The sequence below is a fragment of the Dipodomys merriami genome, unplaced genomic scaffold, assembly GCF_024711535.1.
Source record: "Dipodomys merriami isolate MVZ:Mamm:240054 unplaced genomic scaffold, mDipMer1.0.p SCAF_114, whole genome shotgun sequence".
In the NCBI taxonomy this organism is placed as follows: Eukaryota; Metazoa; Chordata; class Mammalia; order Rodentia; family Heteromyidae; genus Dipodomys; species Dipodomys merriami.
The window spans coordinates 3,879,352-3,885,422 of NW_027202427.1; positions in this window are offsets into that span (position 1 = coordinate 3,879,352).

Sequence of the window (6,071 nt, forward strand, 5' to 3'; positions counted from 1 at the left end):
AGAGGCGGCCGGCGGCCGAGGTGACGGTGCGGAGACGGTGACCGAGGGCACGAGAACTCTGCCCACGCAGCGCGAGCTCCGCGCTGGCCGCTGGCCCTGGGCGCACGCGCGCCCCGCCCCCTGCGCGGTCCCGCCCTCGGGCCCGCCCGAACCCCGCCCCCTACCTGATCAAGCCCCGCCCCAGAGAGGACCCGCCCCCAGTAAGGTTCCACCCCTTTATAGCCCCGCCCATGCCCATTCAAGCTCTACCCTGTTTGGGCACGCCCCCTGTGAGGCCCCGCCCAGAGCCCCGCCCCCAGCGTGGCCCTCTGCTATTCTCACCCTGGGCGGCCTGCTCTGAGCGCTACGGCCCAGAGGTGACCTCGTGCCATTCCTTCCACTGCTAGTCCCCTCCACCAGCCCCTTAGGCCGTCTTCATGCACAGATGTTCTCCAAGCAGGATAAATGTCTTATTTTGGGAAGTGTGAATAAAGCCAATCTTAGGAAATACTGATATTTTCAAAAGTAAGTGTCACCTCCTCCTCTGTCTGAGGACAAGAGAGCAGCAGTCAGACCAGGGAGAGGACACGCGCCCAGCCATGCGGACACACCGCTCTTGTGCTGTCAAAAGTACATCTGTCATGTGTAAGCCACCTAGGTTGTGGTTCTTTGCTGTAGTCAGAGCAGACCCACATCACCCTTAGCAGCTCCTGAAGGAGCTTGGGGGAAACGTTCTCCGAGGACCCCTTTTGCTGGGTCCCTGAGCTGTCACTCCACACATGTTCTAATCTCCTCAGGACACATGTATGCCAATGGTCTCCTGTAACTATTGCTCTACTCTTATCTGCCCAGGTCCAGGAGGAAAAGACCTCATCACAAGCCCCAGCTCTACCCCTGGAGCCTCGTCGCAGGCCAGCAGTATACTTGACAGAGTGAGCCACAGATGGCATCACCAGCACATAGATGACCCTCGTCTCCTCCCCCTGGTGTACCCTCATGACAAATGATCATCTCCACTGCTTTCCCTTCTGACCAGAGAGCCCCAAATCAGGGAAGCAGGGGCTGCCCTGATCCCTGCCACTCCCAGGCCTGTGCAGTTTATTCATGCTTTTGGCTCACAGACAGCTGCTTGACACTAGGTGTGTGGGGCATGTTAGGAAAAGGACACGAAGGCCAACACCTGAGTTCTGGAGCGAGAGCTCTCAGGGAGAGAGAAATCAAGACGATGTGGAGGATGGCACAGGCAGAAGCCAGGGGGACACCTGGGAGGACAAGTGGCCTGCGTCATATGGAGAGCCACCAGAGGGCAGAAGTGAGGGAGACATCAGTGTCGATGCTGTGAACATGGCTGGGTAGCCCAGACCTTGCTGTAGAAAAACTCTCGAGGAAGGTGGCTTGGTGGTGGAGAGCTTGCCCAACATGTATAAAGTCCTGGGTTCGATTCCTCAGTACCACATACCCAGACAAAGCTGGAAGTGGCGCTATGGCTCAGGTGGTAGAGTGCTAGCTAGCCTTGAGCAAAAGCAGCTCAGACGCTGAGCTCAGGACTGGAAAGAAATAAAAGCAAAGAAACTCTCAAGGAAGGAAAGAATGCAATGCAATGAATTCACACAACTGGGCTGTCAGCCTGAGCAAAGGTCAGGGTTTGGAGAAACTTAGGAAAGAAACAACAGGGGCATGTCCCCTTCCTCCTTCAGACTGGTCATGTGAGTCTTTCTCTTCTTCTCTGTCCCTCCTCCTTCCCTCTGCTCTTACCCTTTGCCTCCCATTTTGTTAAGGTGGCCTCTGCTGTGCAGCTCAGGCCGACCTTGAACTCCCTGTGCTGCCCTGGCTTGACTGGCCTTAAACTTGCAATCCTCCTGCCTCAACCTCTACATTGGAATCATGGCCGTGCATCACTGTGCTCAGCTGTGTCTCCGCTCTTAATCTCTCTTAAGGTCTTGATATAAATTATCCCCACCCACGAAAGGCTCCTGGTTGAAGGCTGTGTCCCTGGTGCCAGAGCTATGGTGAAGAGGCTGGGGGAGGGGCTGCTGACTTCCTTGACAGACAGTAAACCTGTAGCTCTCAGGCTGCCAGGGTGATAGGGCGTATCAAGCCTCACCATCTTAGCGTTTACACTTAGCTTCTGTAATTCCATTTTGCTTTTGTGACTCTTTCTTAAAGGTAGGACTGCACTTGCACTCATGAGACTACTTCCTTACAGTTTGTCGTGTAAAGATATATGTACCCACTGTTCCGTGTATGCTCCTAAGCAAGTGGGTCATAGGGATGGGTCCTGGAAATGGTCATGCTGCCCAGCTCAGTGCTGTGCTGGCTTCTGTCACTTCCCGCTTGGCTTGCACCTGCAGGGGGGGGGAAGTTAGGGACTTTCCACCTGAGCAAACAACAAGAAGGTGGGTGTTCTGCTTTCAAAAGGGCCCTGAGACTGGACTTGGGCTGCACTTTGGGCACCCGATGGCCTGGTGTAGTCCTGGCCAACTAATAAAGACTTTCTATTGACTGTACTCTGTGTCATGTGGTCTCTCCTGGTGGCCGTCCTCACAACACGAGGGCCTGGGGCCTGATGGGAGGAAGAAGCTGTGTCCTGTCTCTGGTGCCCTCCCCCCCCTCCCTTTCCCTCTTCTTCTCCCTTCTGGCTACCATGCGGCAAGCACTGTGCTCCTGCACAGGCCTGCAGCACAGGGACTTCAGGACCCTAGACTGAAACCTCCAAAGTCATGAGCCAGAAAACCCTTTCCTCCTCCTTCAAGCTGATTTTCCTCAGGCATCCTGTCACAGGCCAGAGCCCAATGAACACAAGCTCTTAATCACTCTTTACCATTTTGCTTCTCAAAGAAAGTTTTCCATTTTACTCATCAAATCTGTTTTTTAATTCACTAAGTTTTGCTTCTGCCTTCGCTAGTTCTTTGAAACCATTTTTATTCTTCCTATTCTTTAAGTTGTATACTTAACTCATTTATCTCCCACTTACTTTTATAAAATAATGTACCCAGGCTCAGTGGCTGACATCCATAATCCCAGAGAGTCAGGATATGAAGATCAGGAGAATCACAGTTCTAGGCTGGCCTGGGAAAATAAATCAAGAAATTCTATCTAAAAATTAACTAAAGTAAAATGGGCTGGAGTTATGGCTCAAATGTTAAGCACAAGGCCCTGGGTTCAAACTCCAGTACTACCAAAAATTGCTCACTTCCCCCCCCCAAAAAAAAACTCAAGCAACACATAAAAGTAGTGAAGACAGATCAGACTACAAGATAACGAACATCCTAAAGTTTAGCAGAAACAATTTTTGTCCCTGTATGTATGTTGGTGTTGGCTATTCTATCCATTTTGTATGTGCTTAAACAGACAGAAGGATGCATGGAAATATAATTTTACAAATATAGCTATGCTGATTTATTTTGGGCAGTACTGGGATTTGAACTCAGGGTCCAACCATTTCTAGGTAGCCACTCATTAGAGCCTTACCACTAGCCCTTTGTAGCTTTAATTATTTTTCAGGTATTTTTCTCATCCTTCCTTGTAGCTCGGATGACCTGTGCTCACCACCACACATGTCTTCCTGAGAGGAGACCTTAGTAATTTTTGCTTAGTCTGGCCTTGAACTGCGATCCTCTTCATCTCTAGCTCTGGGGTAGCCAGAATTTCAGGCCTGAACCACTACACCCAGCCCTGGTTCTGCTCATTTTAAAACAAAATATAAATGAAATAATGAAATGTTGAGGCAGGGGGAGGAGGGAGGGAGAAGCTAAAATGGAATTGGATGAACTATATGTTCCTATGCTCCAAACAAATTTTTTCCAGAAAAGATCATTTCCTCACAGAGCTCTTTAAAGAAAAGTGATTAAGCAACATTGAGATTGGAGTTCTGACATTGTTGACAAACTCCAACCTTTAGCTACATGTTTTTACTTCCCAACAAGAAGAAAGTAGAACACTTGGATGTTTGCTACCTCACCTCCTTTTCACGCACAAATTTTGTGAATTTTATTATTTTTCCATTGTCAGTCTCTGATATATGCATTCTGCTTGAACGATAGGACTGCATTTGGTCACACGTATTTAAGTGGGGATACAATACCAAACACCGACTTCCTTCCCAAGGCTTTTACATCCGTGAATTTAAATATTTCAATTGACTCTTCCTTATTCAGATTGACTTGTCCCAGGTAATTTGAGTGGGAGGTGGTACTGGGTTTGAACTCAGAACTTCAAATTTTCTAAACAGGCCCTCTACTACTTGAGCCATGCCCCCCAAGCTGCCCTTTTTGCTTTTTACCCATAGTCTCACTTTTTCCCCCAGGCAGGCCTTGAACCACCACCCTTCTCCACCTCTGCCTCCCAAGTAGCTGGGACGCAGGCGCGAAGCCCTGTGGGTCACGGTGGTGGCCAGTGCTGGGTTTAAGCGCCTGCCTGCTACAAACACAAACAACTTAGCACGTCCCAAAGCATTTGGACCAGACTTTGTCTCTCTGAGCATCGCCTGGAATGCAGGGGGCGTGGAAGTGCTGAGAACAGACTCTCCTCCACCATCTGCCAGCCCAGGACTGAGCAGCTGGGAACAGTGGCACTGATGATCCCGAGGGCCACTGTATTGTGGCTCGGGCTCAGGTCTGTGTGAGACTGTGTCCTGCGGCTGAGCAGGGCTGTGGGAATCCACGGCTGCACAGGGTGGGGGCTCTCCTCTCTCCCTATCTCTCTCTCTCATTCATTCTCTTGCTTTCTCCCTCTCCCTCCCTCTCCCCTCTAGCTCTATCTCCCCCCCCCCAACCCCCAAACCCCCACTCCTTCTCTTTCTCTGTCCCTCCTCCCTGCTTGTGCTCTCTGTCTCATTTTTCTTCCTGGCCATAGGAGGCAGGGCACTCTGCTCCTCCCCAGCTCCGGCTGTGTGCTGCTGTCTGTGGGCCTCATCCCGGGCCGTGGACCACAGACAGGACCTCTGACACCTTGGCCAGGATAGCCCTCCCTCAGGCCAGCTGAGTTTTCTCTGGCATTTTGTCCCTGTGATGAAAAGCTGACCCACAGAGCGGGTATGGCTGGAGCAGCGGGGGAGAGCCAGCGTTTCATAAGCTAACTTTATTAGGGCAGGCCTGGAACTCCGTCCAGCCCGTATGCAAGGAGGACAAATCAAGCTCCATTTCTTTTTGAGGGACTAGGTTTGAACTCAGAGCCTTGAGTGGGCACAAGGCTGCTGTCACACCACCAGCCCTGTTTCTTGCTGGTTAAAGGTATTTACACTGGAACTTTGAAACTACACCAAGTTATGCCCTGCGCAACCCCCCAGCTAGCCATTCTTTGGTCACGAGGAAGACCTGTGTACGGAGAATACAAATGGGTGAGAGGCCTTGGGCCTTTGAGAAGGTGGAGCAGTGCTGCCCTCTGGCTGGACAGCTGCCATCTAATATTTAACTTGCAATTACTGGCAAACAAATGCTGCCTTAAAAATTAAACATATATATTCCAGGGTTGTACGGTTAGGTTCAGAAAAAATGAAGCCACACTTTCCTAAAAAGCATCCTTTGTCCTGATTAACACTTCAGTATTTACCGTCTTTCACCCAGTCTTATTCGGGACAAGCTCTGTCTTTGCTGGCTTTCGTAAGTAACCGCCCTTCTCGCGTTTGCCCATCAGCTTCCTGGATGGGACCCGGAGATGAGTCACGGTTTAGGAGTTTCGGCCGTGGCCAGTGTCTAGGTTAGCTGTTGCCAACACATGCGAAGGTCTGGTAGCTTCGAGAAACCAGGGCGCGCGGCTACGGTTCTGCGAGGCGCGGGCCGGGGCGCCTGGCTGGTGGCCGAGCCGCGTGGCAGCTCCTCCCGGCTCGGTGTCGGCCGGGAAGCCGGCTGCGGGGGGAGGCAGGGCTCGCGGGAAGGGCTTGGACGCGGAGCCACGGGCCGCGCGCGGGGAGTGGGGGTGGGACGGCGGCACCGCAGACGTGGGCTGGTCTGGGGGAAGAAACGCTTTAAAAAGGCGGCGCGAGTGCTCTGCGCGCGAGCCCAGCCTCGGGGCACCGGTCCGCGGATCCCCGTCCCCCCCCCCCCCCGCCGCGCTCCCGCTCCCGCAGAGCGGCCTGGGCCCCCGCCGCGCTC